A 23294-nucleotide genomic window follows, 5' to 3' on the forward strand; every position below is an offset into this window, starting at 1 on the left:
CCCCACTGCAGTAAACTTTATTTCTGTTAAACACAGACAATCTGCAGACAAAACTGCATCAAAAAACGCACTAAAAAACGCACTAAAAAACGCACCAAAAAACGCACCAAAAACGCACCAAAAACGCACCAAAAAACGCACCTGCGTTTTCTGCAGAGACCTGCAGTTTCAGTCAGGAAAAAAAAAGGATGGAAATCCTGAACGTGTGAACATACCCTTAGGAAAACCTGGCATAAGCTTTAATTTTTGGAGAGCTCTGTAGGGAGTCTTGGGAGTGACCCATGTCCATGATTCCCGTTTAAACTTTCAGTTAAGGTTTGGGTGTGTCAGTTATTGGGTTTTGCAAGCAATAGAGCATGAACTCTGTGTTTGTCAGGTCTGTGTGAGACTCAACATACACCAGAGCCAGAGAGAGCAAAGCCATTGCCGCTCCCACGAGTTAAACGGTGGTGCAGTCGCCCACGGCAATGGATGGATGCGGACTATCCGACTGCGAATCGGAGGATAACGCTTGAGTTTATTTTCTTAAGTTGGCAAAATAAAGACATTTGAGTTGAACTATATTGGGTCACTGCTTAATTACCACACTGTCATGAAAGCCGCTGCCTTACACAGTACATTACAACATTGAGTACACACCTCACAATTTTGTAAATATTTTATTATGTCATTTCATAGGACAACACTGAAGATATGTAACTTTTATACAATGTAAAATAGTCCATGTATAGCTTGTATAACAGTTAAAATTTGGTGTGCCCAAAGTGTCAATATTTTGTGTGGCAACCATTATTTTCAAGCACTTCCTTAACGCTCATTGTCATGGAGTTCACTCGAGAGATTCACAGGTTTCCACTGGAATTATGATGACATGACGAAGCTGTTGGATATTAGAGACCTTGCTCTCCTCCACCATCCGCTTGATTATACACCTGTCCTAACTCTGTCGTCGGGTGTCCCAGGACCACGGGCTTCTTCCCTGTCCCTGTTAAACCAAAGTAGGAGAATAAAGGGAATTATCACACACTCAAAACCCAGTAATAGTCACAGATAAATCCACCAAACGCCTTCTCCAACAGCAACCACCAACAACCTCCAGCCATGCAGCACAAGCTAGCTCTGACAATGAGAGCTAGCCAGGACCTAGTTTATATAGGAGATGGGAGTGGCTAATAGTACACAGCTGAGAACCTTAAGGCAGGAAAGCTTCCAGGAGCTCTCACCTGAGCAGGTTAACCCTTGCACTGCTAAAAGAAATTTACACCGTTTAATATGAAGGTGAAGTGCTTCTAATAAGTGCAGGAGTATGAGAAATAAGACACTGCAGTCTTCTGGCTCCTCTCTGTCATGGTAAACCTGTGACAGCACCACACATGCTCAATAAGGTTTAGGTTTGGAGACATGCTTGGCCAGTCCAGCTCCTTTACCCTCAATTTCTTTAGTAAGGCAGTGGCCATCTTGGAGGTGTTTTCGTGATCGTTATCATGTTGGAATACTGCCCTGCGACTTAATTTTTTAAGAGAGGGAATCATGCTCTGCTTCAGTATGTCACAGTACATGTTGGCATTCCTGGTTTTCTCAATGGACTGTAGCTCACACATCCGGCAGCACTAATGCAGTCCCAAACTATGACACTCCCACCACCATGCTTGACTATAGGCAAAACACACTTGTCTTTGTACTCCTCACCTGATTGTCACCACACACGCTTGACACCATCTGAACCGAGTACTTTTATCTTGTTCTCATCAGACAGCAGGACATGAGTCCAGTAATCCATGCCTTAGTCTGCTTGTCTTCAGCAAACTTTGCAGGCTTTCCTGTGCACCTTCTTTAGAAGAGGCTTCTTTCAGGGATGTTAGCTATGCAGACAAATTTGATCAGTGTACAGAGTATGGTCTGAGTAATCACAGGCTAACCCCACACACCTTTAACCTCTGCAGCAATGCAAGCAGCACTCATACATCTATTTTAAAATGACAATCTCTGGATATGACGCTCTGCACGTGCACTCAACTTCTTTGGTCGACCATGGCGAGGTCAGTTCTGCGTGGAACCTGTCCTGTTAAACTGCTGTATGGCTTTGGCCACCGTGTAGCAGCTCAGTGTCAGGGTGTTGGCAATCTTCTTATTGCCTAACCTATCTTTATATACATCATCAATTCTTTTTTTTCAGATCCTCAGATAATTTTTTGCCGTGAGGAGCCATGTTGAACTTCCAGTTACCAGTATGATAGAGTGTAAGAGCGATAACACCAAATTTAACACGCCTTCTCAACATTCACACCTGAAGCCTTGTACCGTGTTTCCTCGATAGTAAGACACCCCCGATAGTAAGACGTAGTGGGGGTTTTAGCGGGGTCGGCTAATGTAAGACGCACCCCGAAAGTAAGACATAGTAAACTGTACGTTGGAAAAATATAAGCCATAGTACCAGTACCTTTTGCTGCATTACCATATTTTTCGCTGCCGGGAATCAGAGCTCGGAAACCACATGGTCCCGATGATTAAGTGCAGTGAATATTCATTAGCGGCTCCCCGCCCACCGATCAGCTGAGCGGTGAGCCGGGAGCAGCAAATGAATGCTGCACTTAAGGGACACACATGGCTTCCTCAGCTGCTGATTCCTGCAGCAGCTGGGGAGATCTGTGTGTCCAGGGGAGGAGGAGGCAGCAGCAGGGTCCGGGAGATCGCTGCATACCTGCCTGCCATGCTTGGACGCCTAGTGTTGTGCACACACAGGACCTGTGATGATGTAAGAAGTGGGCGGGCTGGAGCGTCACATGGCAGCTCAGAGCCCTCCCTCTTCTTGACATCACAGGTCCTTCAGGCTCTCCACTAGAATCTGCAGCTTCCTCATAACCTGTGCTGTGGAAAGGCAACAAGAGGGAGGTCCAGGGGCCGCCGGAGGGGTGAGTATATCCATATTTTTTATTTTAATTCTTTATTTTTTACATGAATATGGATCCCAGGGCCTGAAGGAGATTTTCTTCTCCTTCAGACCCTGGGAACCATCCAGGATACCTTCCGATACTTGCGTCCCATTGACTTGTATTGGTATAGGTATCTGCGATATCCGATACTTTTTGGATATCGGCCGATACCTTTGAGTATCGGAAGGTATCGCTCAACACTACTTACGGCGCAATCGCAATATACGGCGCAATTTTCCAATATAAGACATACCCCGAAAGTAAGACATAGTGGGACTTTTGAGTGGTAAAAGAATGTAGGACACTGTCTTACTTTCGGGGAAACACGGTAATACTAATAAGTCACAAGACACCTGGGCGGGAAATTGTCTAATTGAGCACAATTTTGTCACTTACACTTGGAAATGTACTTACTTTTGTTGCCAGCGGTTTAGACATTAATGCCCGTGTGTTGAGTTATTTAGAGGGCACACCAAATTTAGACTGTTATACAAGCTGTACACTAACTACATTTCATCAAAGTATCCCATCTTCAGTGTTGTCCCATGAATGGATATAATAAAATATTTACAAAAATGTGAGATGTACTCACTTTTGTGATATACTGTATTTACTATGCATTTAATAAAAGTACAGTTTGAGTCCGCCATAACGGAAGTCACTGATCTAGAGCAACTTTCATTCTGCCTCATAGAGGGAACATCCCACCATGATGTCCATATACTCACAATAGGGCATTTGAGCAGAGTTTATCTTCATTAGACCGCCCCTTTAAAAAACATATAGAAAACTCCATATTAGTATTCACTTACTCGTTCGCTGCTATATTTATTAGGGATTTTAGAGTCACTTAAAGGGGTTATCCCGTTCAACTGAAACTTTCAAGGAAAGCTAGTAGGAACTTTTCCAACCACTTGCTGCACTACCACAGGAGAAAATAAGACTATTACATGAAATCAAAAGGATGTCTCTGAAAGGCACAAATGTGCTGGATTCTCCAAAGATAAGCAGATGCTCAAGAAAATAATGAATCAGATATTTTTTTCTGTCATTTCAAAGTCATGTACCTTACTATATTCCATATTATGTTTTATCTCTAGTAGCATAAACGTACAGTTTCAACATTTACCATGTGTTAAATAGTTTTCTCATTTTAATATTTCAGTAAAATTAAGTAAAAACTGTGAGCAGCATTAAAATAAGAATAGTTTAATGAGCTGGCATAAAAATGGAAACCATACATTTTCGAAATGTACCTAAATATTGCAGCTGGTATAGCGATTTACTTATAAAACTGTTATATGTACCAGAAAGTGTTATTGAAACACGCTAAAAAGCATTCACGGAATAGAAATTGAAAATATTTCTTTTATTAAGTAGTGAACATAAAATTAATGTTCATAAATATAAATAAGCTAAGCTAGAAATATGATTAGTGGAAATATAAAGCATATAAAAATAAAATTTCCGTTTATTAATGTAAAAAAAAAATATTGGTCTAGTGCGAATGAATAAAATAGTGTATCCTGAAAATTAATAAAACTATTTAATGGAATAATAATATTTTATTGTACGCGTATTGTGTTTTTCTCGGCACGATTCATTATTGCAACATTTTATGCAGCTGTCATGTAATTCCAATTAGGCTAATAATAATTGTATTCATTCCTGTTTATGATCTCATATTTTCATACCACACACTAAAAAAGTCTACCTATTACCTACACATATTAATAGTAGTGTCATGAGAGCAAAGTTACTCATGAGTTCTTCTAAATGTAGGTTAGTTGTGCAAGAAATTTAGATGTAAGGCTCCGTTTATATCACTTTTAATTAAGCCTTACAGTGCAAGCGCACTGGACGATGATCAGGAACGTTCGTTCCTAACAATGTTTGTTTCCGATATTAGGCCTGTGTGAACAGCCTGCAAGCGTTGAGAAACACGTGATGGTGTCTCCGTGGCTTTTCTACATGCATTTGCATATTTCCCATAAGGGATGGGGGCAGTGTTCTGCATCACTGCGTTGAGAAACACGTGATGGTGTCTCCGCGGTGTTTTTATGTTTTAATCTCCCCGAGGTCATTCATCCTTATGTTTATAGTCTTTTCACTAGGCACTGCTCCTAATAGCCAGTTTCCTACTCCACACTGATGAGGGGCAAATACCCCAAAACAGCTGTCTGTGGATGGATACCATGTTTTGGCATAGGTGGCTTTCCTTTATTGGATGCTGCCCTTCCCGTGGTTGTTCCTTCCCGGTGAAAGACCTGGCTATTCATTGCTTGCGTTGAGAAACACGTGATGGTGTCACCGCGGCTTTTCTACATGCATTTGCATATTTCCCTTTAGGGATGGGGGCAGTGTTCTGGATCACTGCGTTGAGAAACACGTAATGGTGTCTCTGCGGTGTTGGATGTTTTGATCTCCCCGAGGTCATTCATCCTTATGTTATAGTCTTTTCACTAGGCACTGCTCCTAATAGCCAGTTTCCTACTCCACACTGATGAGGGGCAAATACCCCGAAACAGCGGTCTGTGGATGGATACCATGTTTTGGCATAGGTGGTTTTCCTTTATTGGATGCTGCCCTTCCCGTGGTTGTTTCTTCCCGGTGAAAGACCTGGCTATTCATTGCTTGCGTTGAGAAACACGTAATGGTGTCTCCGCGGCTTTTCTACATGCATTCGTGTATACAGTTGACCCATAGATTTCACTGTATGTACAGTACAGACCAAAAAGTTTGGACACACCACCTCATTTAAAGATTTTTCTGAATTTTCATGACTATGAAAATTGTACATTCACACTGAAGGCATCAAAACTATGAATTAACACATGTGGAATTATATACTTAACAAAAAAAGTGTGAAACAACTGAAAATATGTCTTATATTCTAGGTTCTTCAAAGTAGCCACCTTTTGCTTTGATGACTGCTTTGCACACTCTTGGCATTCTCTTGATGAGCCATATACGTGTATATGGAAACACAGCCACTTTTCCTTCTTTTTGGAAAATTGTTGCAAAATACGCATTGGGAATGCATTGTGTTAACACAGCCTTACTGTGGCAAAGTCTATTTATTCTGTATGATTATAGTGAACAAATGCTTATTTCACAATAATGGCACTTTATTATTATTATTATTATTATTATTATTATTATTATTATTATTATTTATTGTTATAGCGCCATTTATTCCATGGCGCTTTACAAGTGAGGAGGGGTATACATAATAAAAACAAGTACAATAATCTTGAACAATACAAGTCATAACTGGTACAGTAGGAGAGAGGACCCTACCCGCGAAGGCTCACAATCTACAAGGGATGGGTGAGAATACAGTAGGTGAGGGTAGAGCTGGTAGCGGTTTGGTCGATCGATGGTTACTGCAGGTTGTAGGCTTGTCGGAAGAGGTGGGTCTTCAGATTCTTTTTGAAGGTTTCGATGGTGGGCGAGAGTCTGATGTGTTGTGGTAGAGGGTTCCAGAGTAGGGGTGATACGCGAGAGAAATCTTGTATACGATTGTGGGAAGAGGAGATAAGAGGGGAGTAGAGAAGGAGATCTTGTGAGGATCGGAGGTTGCGTGTAGGAAAGTACCGGGAGATGAGGTCACAGATGTATGGAGGAGACAGGTTGTGGATGGCTTTGTACGTCATGGTTAGGGTTTTGTACTGGAGTCTCTGGGCAATGGGGAGCCAGTGAAGGGATTGACAGAGGGGAGAGGCCGGAGAATAGCGGGGGGACAGGTGGATTAGTCGGGCAGCAGAGTTTAGAATAGATTGGAGGGGTGCGAGAGTGTTTGAGGGGAGGCCACAGAGCAGGAGGTTGCAGTAGTCAAGGCGAGAGATGATGAGGGCATGGACTAGGGTTTTTGCAGATTCTTGGTTGAGGAATGAACGGATTCGTGCAATATTTTTGAGTTGAAGTTGGCAGGAAGTGGAAAGGGCTTGGATATGTGGTTTGAAGGAGAGATCACCGTTAAGGATAACCCCGAGGCAGCGAGCTTGTGGGACTGGGGAGAGTGGGCAGCCATTTACTGTAATGGATAGGTTTGTTGGGGGGGTCACGTGAGATGGGGGAAAGATGATGAATTCTGTTTTGTCCATGTTAAGTTTCAGAAATCTAGCGGAGAAGAAGGATGAAATAGTGGACAGACATTGAGGGATTCTGGTTAGTAGGGAGGTGATATCTGGTCCAGAGATGTAGATCTGTGTGTCATCAGCATAGAGGTGATACTGAAAGCCATGAGATTCTATGAGCTGTCCCAGGCCAAAGGTGTAAATGGAGAAGAGCAGGGGCCCAGGGACTGAACCTTGTGGGACTCCAACAGATAGGGGGCGAGGTGAGGAGGTGGTGTGTGAGTGGGAGACGCTGAATGTCCGGTCTGTTAGGTATGATGAGATCCAGGATAGGGCCAAGTCTGTGATGCCAAGGGATGAGAGGGTCTGTAATAATAGGGAATGGTCCACTGTGTCAAAGGCAGCCGACAGGTCGAGGAGGAGGAGAACAGAGTAGTGTCGCTTGCTCTTGGCGGTTAAGAGGTCGTTGGTGACCTTGGTTAGGGCAGTTTCAGTGGAATGGTGTGACCGGAAGCCAGATTGTAAGCGGTCAAAGAGGGAGCAAGAAGAGAGATGGGAGGACAGTTCAAGGTAGACGTGTTGTTACAGTAGTTTTGAGGCATAGGGGAGAAGTGATATAGGGCGATAGCTAGATACAGAGGATGGGTCAAGAGAGGGCTTTTTGAGGATAGGTGTGATGGAGGCATGTTTAAAGCTTGAGGGGAAAACACCAGTTGTTAGTGATAGGTTGAAGAGATGGGTTAGGGTTGGGATGAAGATTGTGGTGAGGTTTGGGATGAGGTGGGATGGGAGCGGGTCAAGTGCACAGGTGGTGAGATGCGATCTTGAGAGTAGAGTGGCGAGTTGATCTTCTGTAATGGTGGAGTAGTTGGTTTTGGAGGTGGAGGGTAGGGAAGTTGGGAGGAAGGGTTCTGGGGCTTGTTGAACAAAACTGTCTCTGATGTTATCAATCTTCTGCTTGAAGAATGAGGCAAAGTCTTCAGCAGAGATAAGTGGGGAGGGAGGAGGTGCTGGGGGACGGAGGAGAGAATTGAAGGTGTTGAATAACTGTTTAGGGTTGTGAGACAGGGAGGATATGAGAGATGAGAAGTAGGTTTGTTTAGCTGTGGCGAGTGCGGTCTTGAAAGTAGTGAGGCACTGTTTGAATGCGATTAAGTGGTCGTTGGAGTGGGATCTTTTCCATCTGCGCTCAGCAGCCCTGGAAGCTCGCCTCAGTTCTTTGGTCAGGCTGGTGTGCCAGGGCTGTCTGTTGATTTTGCGAGCTTTGGTATGTGTAAGTGGGGCAACAGATTCCAAAGCTACAGCTATTGTGGTGTTATATAGAGCGGCAGCGTCATCCGCATTGTGTATGGAACTTATGTCTGTGAGAGGGAGGAGGGATTCAGAGAATGAATGTAGGTCAAGATGTTTAAGATTTCTGCGAGGGTGTGAAAGTTTGTGGGGTGGGGACTCTAGACATGGAGTGGAGAGAGATGAGAATGTGAGAAGGTTGTGGTCAGAGAGAGGAAGAGGTGAGTTAGAGAGGTTAGATAGGGAGCAGAGGCGGGTGAAGATGAGGTCCAGTGTGTGACCATCTTTGTGAGTGGCTGCAGAAGACCATTGAGTGAGGCCGAAGGAGGAAGAGAGAGATAGAAGTTTAGTGGCAGCTGAGAGGGAAGTGTCAATGGGGATGTTGAAATCGCCCATGATGATAGTGGGGATGTCTGCAGAAAGGAAATGAAGTAGCCAGGTGGTGAAGTGGTCAAAGAAGATGGTGGCTGGCCCTGGGGGGCGGTAAATGACAGCCAGTTGGAGGTTGGAGGGGGAGTAGATGCGCACAGAGTGCACCTCAAAGGAAGGGAGGGTAACAGAGGGTGGCAGTGGGATTGGGGTGAAGGAGCAGTTATCTGACAGGAGAAAACCAACTCCTCCACCATGCTTGCTGCTGGGGCGGGGTGTGTGAGAAAGGTGGAAGCCACCGTAAGAGAGTGCAGCAGGAGAGGCTGTGTCAGAAGGTGTGAGCCAGGTTTCGGTGATGGCGAGGAAGGAAAGTTTGGTAGTAACAAAAAGATCATGGATGTAGGAAAGCTTGTTACAGACAGAGCGAGCGTTCCACAGAGCTCCTGTTAGTGGGACTGGGGAAGCGGGGGCTGGGCGAATGGGTATAAGGTTAGAGAGGTTACGGAAGTTTGTGATGGAGCGTGGATGGGAGGTAGAAATGACTGTGGGAATGTGGTGGGGAGGACCAGGATTTGGAGAGATATCACCAGCAGTGAGAAGGAGCAGAGATAGTGTTAGCAGGTGGGAGCAGGAGAGGGCATGAGGGGGCTGCCTGTGGTTTGAGACAGAGGATTGTATGTTAAGGAACAGTTCTGAGGAGGAGGTGAGATGGATGGGGAGGATTGAAGAGGAGATGAACAGTTCCTTACTTGGTGTGGGGATTGGGGGAGGTAGCACAAAGTGAAAGATTATAGGGGTAAAAGTGACAACAAACTGAAACATTGTTTACAGTGACTGGCCAGTTACCTTCAGTTCTCTTCAGGTTCAATTCAGGTTTTAATTCTAATGTAATCCACACTTTTAGAACACATTACTTTGCGTGTAAACAGGCTAGCGGTCAACTGACTAATAAGCAAATTACTTATTCGTCTGGTGAAATGATCTATAGTGCTGCGCAAAAGATCATTCTTGGCAGTGCATCATCCTGTATAGACAGGACTCATGCTGCTGATAACAATGTGCTGCCTATTATAGATTCATATCTGATGCCGTGTCGACCTGTGTAAACCGACTATTAAACAACCGCCAACTGGAAAGCATGTTGCCGGTCGGTAGATGTATAACGCTGTACGTTGCACAGTGTAAATGCACCTTCAATGAGGCAAGGGACATCAAATTCCATTACACACGTGTGTGTTTGTAGCAATGATTCACTGTGATTTTTGTATGCCTAGACACTGTTTTCATTTTGGAATAGCAGGTAATCACCATGCAAACCCGTCTGTGACTCAAGAGATTAATGACTAGTTAAAGGGAGGAAACTCTTAATTTATTCTTGTTCAGGCTATGAGTTGGCTGGCAGCACCAATGAATGCACTGGCCCGTATTTTACAGCTGTGTCCTGTGTCATTCACTCTTACAAAATATGGCATAACAAGGCTAGAAATGTTATGCTGGTATATGACTTGTTTGGTGTCCTTATATGACAGCTGTTGTTTTCTTTTTCTAATCTTTCCTAAAATGTACGCCTTACCCCTATGGAGAAAGCTTATGTTATGATAGCATGCCTGAGCTTGTTGAAATAAAACATGCCCGCTAGTGTGAAATGAGACCATTAATATTCTGTGCAGGATCATGAATCTGACTTTTAAATGACTCAAGGGCTTTGGAAAAAAAAAAGACCCATAGGAATACAATTTTTGTTAATGTGTTATGCTTTCTGCAATCATAGTTCAAATTATATCCGGGCAATCTGTCCCTATTCAGCTGCTGTTCAACCATTGCTTCATTGTGTAGTGACTGATGCCCCAGTGCACACAAACGGATATGAATGTAGCTGGACATTCTTCAGCATTCACTTTGCTGTTTTGTCAGTAACATAACTAAATGTCCTAGTGTACTCACTGTATGATAAACATAACAGCGTTTCCAGTATCCTGTACGGTTGCCATAATACAAAAAAATAGGAGTGGTGAGCTGAATTTACACTTTAGAGAGAGACATCCGAGGAAACTTCCAGGGTAGATAATCTGGTTTGGGTGTGGTGGTTGGAGTATGCACTGGTCTGATTTCCAGGTTAAAAACCTCTCAATGATCCAAAAAGGGATGCACTTCAGCACTAAAGGAAAGTACTGTATTTTTCAGATTATAAGACACACTTTTTTTTTCCTCCAAATTTGAGAGGAAAATGAGGGCGTTTCTTATAATCTGAATGCTTACTATGGGGGGTGGTAGGGGAGCTGGGTCACAGGGGCAGGGTTGCTGCTTCAGTAGGCCGGTGGCAGCAGAAACAGGGTGATGCAGCGTTGCCTGAGCGCTCATTAGATGTCAGCGCCAGTGAGCAGAATACACTTTCCCATTCAGTGACCTGCGCTGGGCCTCTGAAAAATGTCCACCGTTGGCATCGCATGCACAGATTGAGATCTCTGGAGATGAACCATCAGTAAACTACCATTGAAACTGATTATAAGACACACCACCATTTTATTTTAAATAACAATTTTACCTTCTTTCCAACCCAAAATTTTGGGTGCATCTTACAGTCCGATGCGTCTTATAATCCACATAATACGGTAATTAAAACTTCGCTTTTAACTCCTTTCTGACTTAGGGCGTAATAGTACACCGATGTTGGACTCCCCCCTGTTTGGTGTGGGCTCCGGCGCTAAGCCTGCACCTTTTCGGGCACATGTCAGCAGATATATGCAACTGACATGTGCCTGCAACCGCCGCGGGTGGAATCGCGATCCATCCACGGCTGTTAACCAGTTAAATCCCTCTGTCAACCTCTGACAGCAGCAATTAACTCGGGAAGCACGCCTGAAATCCCTTCCATCGGGGACCTGTCACATCATCTCGGGTCACCAATGGGTTGGCATGACAACCAGAGGTCTGCAGACACCTATGGTTGTCTATATACACAATCCTCAATTCAGAAAACATTAATTTAATATAATTAAACCCTCGATGTTGTAGTGAGGGAGGCAAAAGTAGCCAAGGACAATCTCCAAGCGAAAAAGAGTATAGAACATCCCAGAAATATAAATAAATAAGATTTTTATTCAAAACGCATATATCATAAAACCGACATATATAGTACATGTAATGATAGACAAAGCAATTTAATGAGTAACAGGTGCAAGAGCATATATATCCCAAATATTAGTGGGGGTAGGACAGATTGTGACATCTATATTATAGCGCTGTATAAATGCGACCCTCTTAAGGTTGCTCCCTCAGTTTCAGAGATTCCAATCAATCAGCTATAAGTCATAGAAAAACCACCAGTGTGGATAAGGTATGTACCACTTTAAGGGAACACGAGTATGTACTAAAGGACATACACTGTCCTTACCCATAGTTCTTGCCACCTAGGGATAATATGCGGCACCCCCAACGCACGTTTCGCGTGGGCTTCCTTGGGGGGCTTATTTATATTTCTGGGACGTTCTATGCTCTTTTTTCGCTCTGTTGTTATTGACTATGGTTGTCATAGCCAGATTACTATTAGTGCCGCCAGGTGGTCGGCGCTCATAGCAAGTGAGCATTTCTGCTACCTACAGGCAATCTGATCATCGCCTGTATGTAGCAGAGCTGATCCAAGTACTGCAGCTTCTTGTCTCCCATGGAAACTATTGAATCATGCAACAAGTAAAAAAGTTTTTAAAAAATAGAAAAAATATATATGTAAAAAAGTTCAAATCACCCCATTTCACCCCATTCAAAATAAAACAGAGAAAAAAATCAAACCTACACATATTTGGTATTGCCACATTCAGAATCACCCAATCTATCAATAAAAAAGGAATAATCTGATCGCTGTACAGCAAAGTGAGAAAAAAAGTAAAAACGCCAGAATTGCATTTTTTTGGTTGCCGCGTCGGGCAATAAAAAGATCGTATCTGCACCAAAATGGTATCATTAAAAACGTCAGCTCGGCACGCAAAAAAAAACCCCTCACCAAATGGAGACGCTAAGGGTAACGGAAAATGGCTTTTTTTATTTATTTATTTTTTTAGTAAAGTTTGGAATTTTTTTTCACCACTTAGATAAGTCAGTTTTAGCATTTAGTGAACCTAGCAAAATAGCCAGACAAAAAACAAGTGTGGGATTGCACTTTTTTTTGCAATTTCACCTCATTTGGAATTTTTTTCCCATTTTCTAGTTCACAACATGGTAAAACCAATGGGGTAGTTTAAAAGTACAACTTATCCTGCAGAAAATAAGCCCTCACATTGCCATATTGGAAAAATAAAACAGTTATGGCTCTGGGAAGAAGGGGAGCGAAAAACAAAAATGCAAAACTGAAAAAAGCTGGGGTCATGAAGGGATTAACTCAATCCACAGAAAAAGCAAGTCCCCACTCTGGTCCATAATCTGTTAATTGAATTATAGGGGACTTCCATGTTACTGGTACTACAAAGGCCCAGGAAAAGTGAAATGGCTCCTCGCTCCCTAGAAGAAATTCAGAAAATTCTGTGCTCCAAAATCAAGATGCCCCGCTCCCTTCTGGGTCCCACAGTGTGCCTAAACCACATTTAGCGCTTACATGTTTGGCATTTCTGTAGTGATGAGAGCCCGACTAATTTACAGGTGTGTGTCTCCGGAAGCACAAGCTTAATGTACTGGTGACTACAAAGTACTGGGCACTGCAACGGCAGTTACAGTGCCTTGCGAAAGTATTTGGCCCCCTGGAACTTTTCAACCTTTTCCCACAAATCATGCTTCAAACATAAAGATACCAAATGTAAATTTTTGGTGAAGAATCAACAACAAGTGGAACACAATTGTGAAGTTGAACGAAATTTATTGGTTATTTAAAATTTGGGGGGGAAATCAAAAACTGAAAAGTGCGGCGTGCAATATTATTCGGCCCCTTTACTTTCAGTGCAGCAAACTCACTCCAGAAGTTCATTGTCGATCACTGAATGATCCAATGTTGCCCTAAATGCCTAATGATGATAAATATAATCCACCTGTGTGTAATCAAGTCATCATGAAGACTCAGTTTCAGTTTCTCCACTGTTGTGGAGAAGTTTAACGCCGGATTTGGATACATGATTCGGGTCAGTTTTTACTGACCCAGGGGTTGCGATTAACTGTGTAACGGCACCGCAAAAAAAAAATCCGATTTGCCATTTAATTTCTCACTCCTCTGATGTGATTGTACATCAGAGAAGAGAGAAACAGGGTCCCCATCCCCCCGGTAGCTCTGTTGTCCCTGCATGGCCCCCTGAAGTCCCCCGGCCCTCCGGCTTCTTCAAAGAGAAAATGGCAGGCACATGCGCAGTGCGCCCGCCGAGATCTGCCAGCCAGCACCCTGCAACAGTAGGGTGCTTTTTCATATTGGGTCATTTTGGTCACTGTGATAGACCCTATCACCCCCCTTCATCACCTCTTAGTTAGGGAAAAATAATAAAATTAAGAAAATGTATTTATTTCCATTTTCCCATTAAGGTTAGAGCTGGGCTAAAGTTAGGGTTAGGGATGGGGCTAAGGTTTGGGTTGAGGCTAAAGTTAAGGTTGGGATTAGGGTTAGGGTTGTGTTAGGGTTATGGTTAAGGTTGGGATTAGGGTTGTAATTAGGGTTATGGTTGGGATTACGGTTAGTGGTGTGTTGGGGTTAGGGTTGGAGTTAGAATTGGGGGGTTTCCACTGTTTAGGTACATCATGGGGTCAACAAACGTGACATGGCGCCAGCATTGATTCCAGCCAATTTTGCGTTCAAAAAGTCAAATGATGTTCCCTCCCTTTTGAGCTCTGCCGTGCGCCCAAACAGTGCTTTCCCCCACATATGGGGCATCAGTGTACTCGGGACAAATTGGGAAACAACTTTTGGGGTCCAATTTGCCCTGTTACCCTTAAGAAAATATAAAATTGGGGCTAAAAAATCATTTTTGTGGAAAAAAATGTTTTTTTTTATTTTCACGACTATGCATCATAAACTTCTGTGAAGCACTTGGTGGAGTTCAAAGTGCTCACCACACATCTTGGTAAGCTCAGTGGGGGTATATTTTCCAAAATGGGGTCACTTGTGGGGGGTTTAGGCACATCAAGGGCTCTGCAAACGCAACATGACGCCCGCCGACCATTCCATCAGTCTGCATTTCAAAACGTCACTACTTCCCTTCTGAGCCCCGACGTTTGCCCAAACAGTAGTTTTTCTCCCACATATGGGGTACCATCATAGTCTGGACAAGTTGGAAAACAACTTTTGATGTCCAATTTCTCCTGTTACCCTTGTGAAAATAAAAAATTGCAGGCTAAAAATCATTTTTGTGGGAAAAAAAATATTTTTTTATTTTCATGGCTGTGCATTATAATCTTTACTGAAACACTTGAGGGTTCAAAGTTCACACAACACATCTAGATAAGTTACTTGAGGGTTCTAGTTTCCATAACAGGGTCACTTGTGGGGGGTTTCTACTGTTTAGGCACATTAAGGGCTCTGCAAACGCAACATGACGCCCGCAGACCATTCTATCAAAGTCTGCATTCCAAACCGGTACTCCTTCCCTTCCAAGCCCTGCCGTGCACCCAAACGTTGGTGTCCCACCCCCACATATGGGGTATCAGCATACTCAGGACAAATTGCACAACAACTTTGGCTGTTTAATTTCTCCTGTTACCTTTGTGAAAATAAAAATTTGGGAGCGAAAAGATCATTTTTGTGGAAAAAATCAGATTTTTTTATTTTCAGAGCTCTACGTTTTAAACTTCTGTGAAGCATTTGGAGGTTCAAAGTGCTCACGACACATCTAGATAAGTTCCTTAAGGGGTCTAGTTTCCAAAGTGGTGTCACTTGTAGGGGGGGTTCCACTGTTTAGGCACATAAGGGGCTCTCCAAACGCGACATGGCATCCAATCTCAATTTCAGCCAATTCTTCTTGAAAAAGTCAAACAGCGCTCCTTCCATTCCAAGCTCTGCCGTGCGCCCAAACAGTGGTTTACCCCCACATATGTGGTATCGGCGTACTCAGGACAAATTGCACAACAACTTTGTCTGGTTAATTTCTCCTGTTACCCTTGTGAAAAAAAAAATTTGGGGGCGAAAAAAATCATTTTTGTGGAAAACATATGATTTTTTATTTTCACGGCTCTACGTTATAAACTTCTGTGAAGCACTTGGGGGTTCAAAGTGCTCACAACACATCTAGATAAGTTCCCTAAGGGGTCTAGTTTCTAAAATGGTGCCACTTGTGGGGGGTTTTCACTGTTTTGGCAAATCAGGGGCTCTCCAAACGCGACATGGCGTCCGATCTCAATTCTAGCCATTTATGCATTGAAAAAGTCAAACAGCACTCCTTCCTTTCCGAGCTCTGCCGTGCGCTTAAACAGTGGTATATCCCCACATTTGGGGTATCTGCTTATTCAGGAGAATTTGCCCAACAATTTTTTTGGTTCATTTTCTCTTTTTACACTTATGTAAATAAAAAAAATTGGTTCTGAAGTAAAATGTTTGTAAAAAAAAAAAAGTTAAATGTTAATTTTTTCCTTCCACATTGCTTCAGGTCCTGTGAAGCACGTAAAGGATTAATAAACTTCTTGAATGTGGTTTTGAGCACCTTGAGGGGTGCAGTTTTTAGAATGGTGTCACGTTTGGGTATTTTCTGTCATGTACACCCCTCAAAGTGATTTTAAATGTGAGATGGTCCCTAAAAAAATGGTTTTGTAAATTTTGTTCTAAAAATGAGAAATCACTGGTCAACTTTTAACCCTTATAACTTCCTAACAAAAAAAATGTTTCCAAAATTGTGCTGATGTAAAGTAGACATGTGGGAAATGTTTTTTATTAACTATTTTGTGTGACACATCTCTCTGATTTAAGGGCATACAAATTCAAAGTTTAAAAATTGCAAAATGTTAAAACATTTTCGCCATATTTGCGTTTTTTTATGAAAAAAACGGAAGTCATATCTAAGGGCATGACTCCAGAGAATCCTAGGAGTCATGCCCCCTAAATAAAGACCATATGAATTACACATATCTCTGGACCTAAATGCTCAGGGGAAGAGGGTAAAATAAGAACAAAAACTGTCCACTTTTGACCTGGTATTAAGTCCTCTCTATAGCTAGGAGAATATTTGTCTCATTAAACATCTTGCAAAGTCCACAAGGGAGTGAATACTTCTTTTTTGTGATTAACCTTGGCTGTAACATTCAGCTCTACCGAATCTAGATACTAGGCTTATTGTATGAATGTCAAAGGATTCATTTTAATGTGTATCATCTATCTCTATCAGGAGCAATTGACTTCTACTGTAAAAAAGTCAGTAGTGTTGTTTGCACATGCCTGAAGAACGTATAGGTAGAGTTACAGTGAGGGGCAATTTATGGTTAGAGTAAGCTGTAAATGCTGAAAGCTTTCTCTATGAAGGTCCTGCTTGGAATTGAAACATTGATGATGTTGATTTATAAAATAATAGCATTCTAATGGTGTCTACTTGTGAGCCCTTATATCTCATTACACTCATATCATAAACCTGTAAACAAAGCCAGGGATTTTAGTTTATAGCAGCCTCTAGTATGCCTCAGCAAATTGGACTCTTGGTTTTGGTGCCTGACTGTCTGTCTCTACCTGGACACTAGACACGGTGGAGCTGAGAATTTCCTCTCAATATTTCTGCTCAATGTGGCATGTAAGCTTAAGTGGTCAGAGGTGTAACCCAAGGAAGGTTTACTCTTAATATGAGCTAAGCCTTAGCTTTCAGCATTCTTTGAAAACAGACATGGAATTTGTTTTAAGATAAAAAAAAAGTATTCATGTTTAAGTACTTCTGCCATGGTATGCAATTCTATAGAAGAATACATACAGGCAGAAGACAGAAGCTCACATCATGGTACCAAACACAAGAGGAGATGAAGTGACTTGCTCATGCTCACACAGACTGAGTAGTTGGATTAGCAAATCAAGCTTGCTTAGAATACCTCCCAGCATCAAAAGTAGGAATGGATTCAAAGAGTGTTCTTATTACTCTGATGACACGGCATGATCAACAACCAACAGTTGTATGGTTTCATTTGAGAACATCATTGGTGCATGGTTCCTCTATATGGAGTAGAACATTTATTTGCAGCATTAATATTGGTGTTTGAATTAAATAAACCCCATTGTTAAATCAGTTGACCACTACATTGGGAATTTGTCAGAAAAATTCACCCTCCTCCCCCGAAATTGTTTATATGGCCTTGTTGTTCTCTGAAAGGTAATGTCATTCATACATTTACTGATGCAATTGTTAGCTCCTTGACTAATAAATTGCTGCTTTAATTTATATGCATACGAGGCTTAAGTACTTTGGGTTTGTCAAAGCACAACAAAAGCCTTTGCCTCACTGTCTCTATTCCCCATCCAGCCCTACCTTTCTTTGCTTGACTGTATAATCCAGCCAGTCACCTGTCAGTCATCCAGAGAAAGGTGGGCTTGGGCAGAAAGTTCTCCTAGGGTTATGGACTAGGTGGCACAATGTAGGGTACCTAGATCCGTTGCTTTCATTAGGTCGCAAAACAAGTGGTATGCCCATTTCCTGAAATGTCCAATGTGCAATTTTTCAACACGAGGCTGCATGTCGCTCATACTACTGTGATGTGCATGGTGCTCATACTCAATACTGAACATATTACGTTGTTTTGAAATTGAGTTTTATTTTTATCACTTACATATCATTCACATGTCTATCGAGATTTCCTTAGTTCCAAGACTGTTTCTTCTTGGTTTTGCAGTTTCAATGTTCAGGAGTTGCATTTTTGTATTTGTTTCAGTGTCAAAGCGTTTAGTCAAATCTGGGTATGTGTATTATATGTGTATGTATGTGTCTGTGTATATAAATATATTCATTGTAAGGCAGCGGCCTTCACCACAGTGTGATAAAAAGGCGGTTGGTCCTACTTAAATGTCATTATTTAGTGAAAAAATAATGAATATATGGTCTCTAATAGGTTTAGTTTGCATAGAAAAAAGACCTAAAATTATATTTATTAGATATGCATTAAAAGGATGGAAAATATCCAATGACAAACATACACACACACAAGTGAATACAGGGATTTTCTACCACCACCCTAGCTAATTACCTATTCTGTTGCCTGTCTATTAGCGAAGGTTGGGGGGGGGGAGGGGTTCATCAGTGGCGTCCCCGCACCTCAGCGGCTGTTAATCCTAAATGAGCTTGGATATAAAGAAGGACATGCAAGTGTGTGCAGACCTAAGTAAACAATAAACATGAAAAAAGAGACTCGTTTCCTGGACAGCCAGTCTGATGATAGTGTGGTGCCAATGCATCCAAGGAAATACAGCAAACCGCCAAATACTGTGGGACCAATAAAGATATGCAGGGAGCAGCTGGTAATAGTAAGCAACTGATCAATGATTCTAATACATTACAGTGTGCTATCAGCTAACATAACCTTACACAGGACCCTTCACTGTTGCTTGCCTATCAGTGGAGGTTGGCACCCTATAGAGAGCGATATTGGAGCCCAACTCCTCAGTGGCTGCCCCTATTGTCCCTATGAGGCCCTAAGGTAGACTCTAGGGCATATTTTTACGCAGACTACATGACAAGTAGCTATATAAATATCATAGGAGGGCTACCCACAATGACACATTGGCATATCTAATATCAAAAAAATATAAGAGCGAGGTGTGGTAACAGGTAGCAAAAAGATAAAATCTATATAATTAGTAGAAACCAATGCGCCCTCACATTCACCTATAGACCCATCAGTTGTTTTGTGGCAGGGAGTGTCACCCTAAATGCATAGTTTTGTGCCCCTGCTCACAGATGGACCCATCTATACTGATCCTACAGTAATCTCACATAGAAAATAATACCAGAATACTTACACAAAATGTGCAGTTTTATGATAGAGACCTGCAATGAAACATGTATCAGTGAGAAACGTAGAGTCGTGATAAGGTGAATGGTACTTATCAGTGTGATGACCAGATCTAATGCCACATTGCCTCAACATGTTTCGCTTGTCAGCTCATCAGGAGACTTGATAGTATAACGAGGGTATGATGCTGTGAAGATGGCATGTCCCAGGGCTTCACACACCATGTTTAAGGGTACCGTCACATTAAGCGACGCTGCAGCGATAGCGACAGCAATGCCGATCGCTGCAGCGTCGCTGTGTGGTCGCTGGAGAGCTGTCACACAGACCGCTCTCCAGCGACCAGCGATGCCGAGGTCCCCGGGTAACCAGGGTAAACATCGGGTTGCTAAGCGCAGGGCCGCGCTTAGTAACCCGATGTTTACCCTGGTTACCAGCGTAAAAGTTAAAAAAACAAACAGTACATGCTCACCTGCGCGTCCCCCAGCCTCTGCATCCTGACGCTGACTGAGCTCCGGCCCTAACAGCACAGCGGTGACGTCACCGCTGTTGCTTTCACTTTCAGTTTAGGGCCGGCGCTTTAGTGTCAGGAAGCAGAGGCTGGGGGACGCGCAGGTGAGTATGTACTGTTTGTTTTTTTAACTTTTACGCTGGTAACCAGGGTAAACATCGGGTTACTAAGCGCGGCCCTGCGCTTAGTAACCCGATGTTTACCCTGGTTACCAGTGTAAAATATCGCTGGTATCGTCGCTTTTGCTGTCAAACACGGCGATACACGGCGACCTAGCGACCAAATAATGTGCAGACCTTCTAGCAGCGACCAGCAATTTCACAGCGGGATCCAGATCGCTGCTGCGTGTCAAATACAGCGATATCGCCATCCAGGTCGCTGCAACGTCACGGATTGCTGGCGATATCGCCTAGTGTGACGGTACCTTAAATAACCCGGGTGTAATGGTGGTGACCTCCCCCATGTGCGGTGTCGGCTGCTAGAGTAGAAGCTAAGACAACATGGCGGCACATTAATGTCCGCAGAGCGGAACGGCGCATGCACAGCTCTGTACATCTCATAAGAGGTCATGATTGACTGTCAGACCTTATTGCGCATGCCCGTGATGTACATCACGTCATAGGGATGATTCGTCCCCGGCGCATGCCCAGCTGGGCCTTTCTAGTAACCTTGGTGACGGCACACAAACTGCGGACGCTGGGTCCTGAGCCGTCCTCCCCAGAGTGATAGCGGGAGACGAGTGATCATCCAGCTAGCACTAGAGGTATCCAGATACGACCCCATAGGGGGCAATTAAAGAGGTGTGGATATCTTTTTAGCACGGGCCTTCTGTATTGTGATAGCAGCCATCTCTTATAGGCAAAACACGGGGAGAGCTAATACTAATATGATGGATGTGTAAAATATGGGGGCGTGTTTCAAGCACTGGGATGTTGATATCCTAATAGACAGGTCCGAAAATGATAATGTACAATAATATGTGAGCCTTAAATCAAAGGCAGAAAGGAGCAATGGTCACGTAAAAAATCAAAATATTACCAGGTCCCCGTAATCCTAAGGAAAACAGGCATAGGACACTATTTTGTTTAGCCCTCTGGGAGAAACGGGAGTCCATTCAAAAAATCCACTCACTTTCCTTATGTAGTATTTTTCTATCAAAATCTGCCCCTCCCCCACGTATACCTGGTTTAACTACTTCAATGACACAAAAAGAAACATACTTAAGGTTATCTTTATGTACACTATTAATGTGTCTAGCCAGGGGGGGTATCACGATTGTGGCGGATATCCCCATTGTTCTCTCCCACCCTCCTCCTAAATTCCCTGCATGTTTTCACTGTGTAGTCCAAGGGACATGTGCAGGTAACCTGGTATACCAGGCCCGCGGTTTTGCACTTCGAGAAATCCCTTTGGTGGAGCACCTTACCTGAGGAGGAACGGACGAACTGCTTGCGAGGTCTCATCCATCTGCAGTTAATGCAGTCACCACATTTAAAGACTCCAGGGGGTTTTCTTTCGAGCCACATGCATTTAAGGGTGGGTCCCCTTCAGGCTATTTGGTAAATCTGGAAGAAGGATTGTCTGTAGATGAAAAGGTGAGCTTTACCATATTTCGTGTGTAATGCCAAGGACAAGAATAAGTTGCCAGGATTTGGCCCGATATCTGATATCCAGCATGCCAGGGCAAATTGTAAGTCTTGAAAAATAAGGGGCAACACTGTAAATATTGAGTCTTTGTATAAAGTTTGTGTTTGCCCATAAAAGTTTAAAAACTTACAAAAAGGTTCTAATTCTATTTCAGTAATAAAACTAAGTGAAATAATCAAAATCACTAAAGCCGCAAACTATGAAAACCCAAATTTAGTCAGTCTCAAAACTGTTGGCCACATGTATATATTTGTATTCCAAAAAGGAAACTAGAGGTAGCACCTTAATAGTCAACGGGTGAAAAACACAGATTCGTCTACCAAATGGGCAAAAAATGACATCACTCCAGTAATCCGCTGATGAAAATGAAGCAGTAGTTTATTTTCCCATATTGAAATACATTAGACGTTTCAGTTTCACGTGGAACTTGAGCTTGAAAATGTTGCATTTATTTTGATATTTCAGAATAAACTACTATTTCACTTTTTTCAGAGGATTAATAGAGTGCTGCCATGTTCTACATATATATTTACTTATGCTGCAAAAATGTCCTAATTTTTGAACAGCTTTGCAGTGCACTATTCCGTACACAAGGTTAAAGGTTTGTCCTCATGGATTACATACCCACAGCTGCCGGCAGACTGTAGTTGGCATTGTAGTTGTGGTCACTAAAAGAGAATGCTCAGTGCAGCTGTCACATCTGTCTATGGAGAAGCAGCTGCAATACCAGACACAGTTTTATCACTACTCTCCAGTGTGATTTCCAGATAGCACTGTCCACATTGACTTCAGTGTTATTGCATATGGAGACTGGTCAGACTGCTGAGTAAACAGTCATGACATTTATTGCACCTTGCCAGTCTGTCTGTGGGAGGCGTATGTACAAAGTGGGGTAATGATCTTATGGATGCACAGATATTATTATTATAATTTACCTGGGAGCCACTCCTCATTTTTATGCTTTTAAACTAATTTTCATGATGGCAGCTTACCCAGCTGTCACTCCTTCCACCATCATTCTGAATTCATCCTTTTTGTTCCTAGTAAAAAAAAAATGTGGAAAAATTGCTTCAAGGTAAGAATGCTTTAAAAAAATAGAAAAGTCAATATTTTTTTATTAACAAAATGCAATGTGAATGAATGAAACAAAACCTAAATCAAATCAATATGTGAAAAAGAGATAAAGGCTTTATGGGTGCTATATCATCATTTCCAGGTCTGCTTGTTCTTCTTTACTCTGGAGATGGTTCTTAATGACTTTGGCTGCATGTTTGGGATCATTGTTCTAATAAATTTGGAGCCAATCAAACTCCTCCCTGATGGTATTACATGATGGATAAGTATCTTCCTGTATTTCTCAGCATTGAGAACACAAACAGTCTGATCAAATGCTGAATTCCATTTGCTGAAATGCAGCCCCAAGCTTGCAAGGAACTTCCACCATTCTTTATTGTTGCCTCAAGACACTTATTGTTATACCACTTTCCAGTCCTTTGATGAACAAACTGTATTTTGTTAGTCAGATATTTCACATTTTGTATCATCAGTCCTGAGCATCTACTGCCATTTTCTGCACTCCAGTTCCTATGT

The 23294-nt window shown here is 42.5% G+C and overlaps 1 protein-coding gene and 1 long non-coding RNA gene across 2 annotated transcripts in view; one reads left to right on the top strand and one right to left on the bottom strand.

The window, feature by feature from the left end:
• The window catches only part of AFG2A (AAA ATPase AFG2A), a 701600-nt gene that overhangs the window by 418914 nt on the left and 259392 nt on the right, over positions 1–23294 (top strand). The gene's annotated exons all lie outside the window — the stretch shown is intronic.
• On the bottom strand, positions 733–21627 carry LOC143776747 (uncharacterized). The gene is made up of 4 exons (XR_013215904.1): positions 21484–21627; positions 3662–3702; positions 1690–1862; positions 733–979 (listed from the first exon to the last, which is right to left on the bottom strand). It is a non-coding gene; the product is annotated as an uncharacterized LOC143776747 (long non-coding RNA).

The sequence above is a fragment of the Ranitomeya variabilis genome, chromosome 1 (assembly GCF_051348905.1).
Source record: "Ranitomeya variabilis isolate aRanVar5 chromosome 1, aRanVar5.hap1, whole genome shotgun sequence".
Classification (NCBI taxonomy): domain Eukaryota; kingdom Metazoa; phylum Chordata; class Amphibia; order Anura; family Dendrobatidae; genus Ranitomeya; species Ranitomeya variabilis.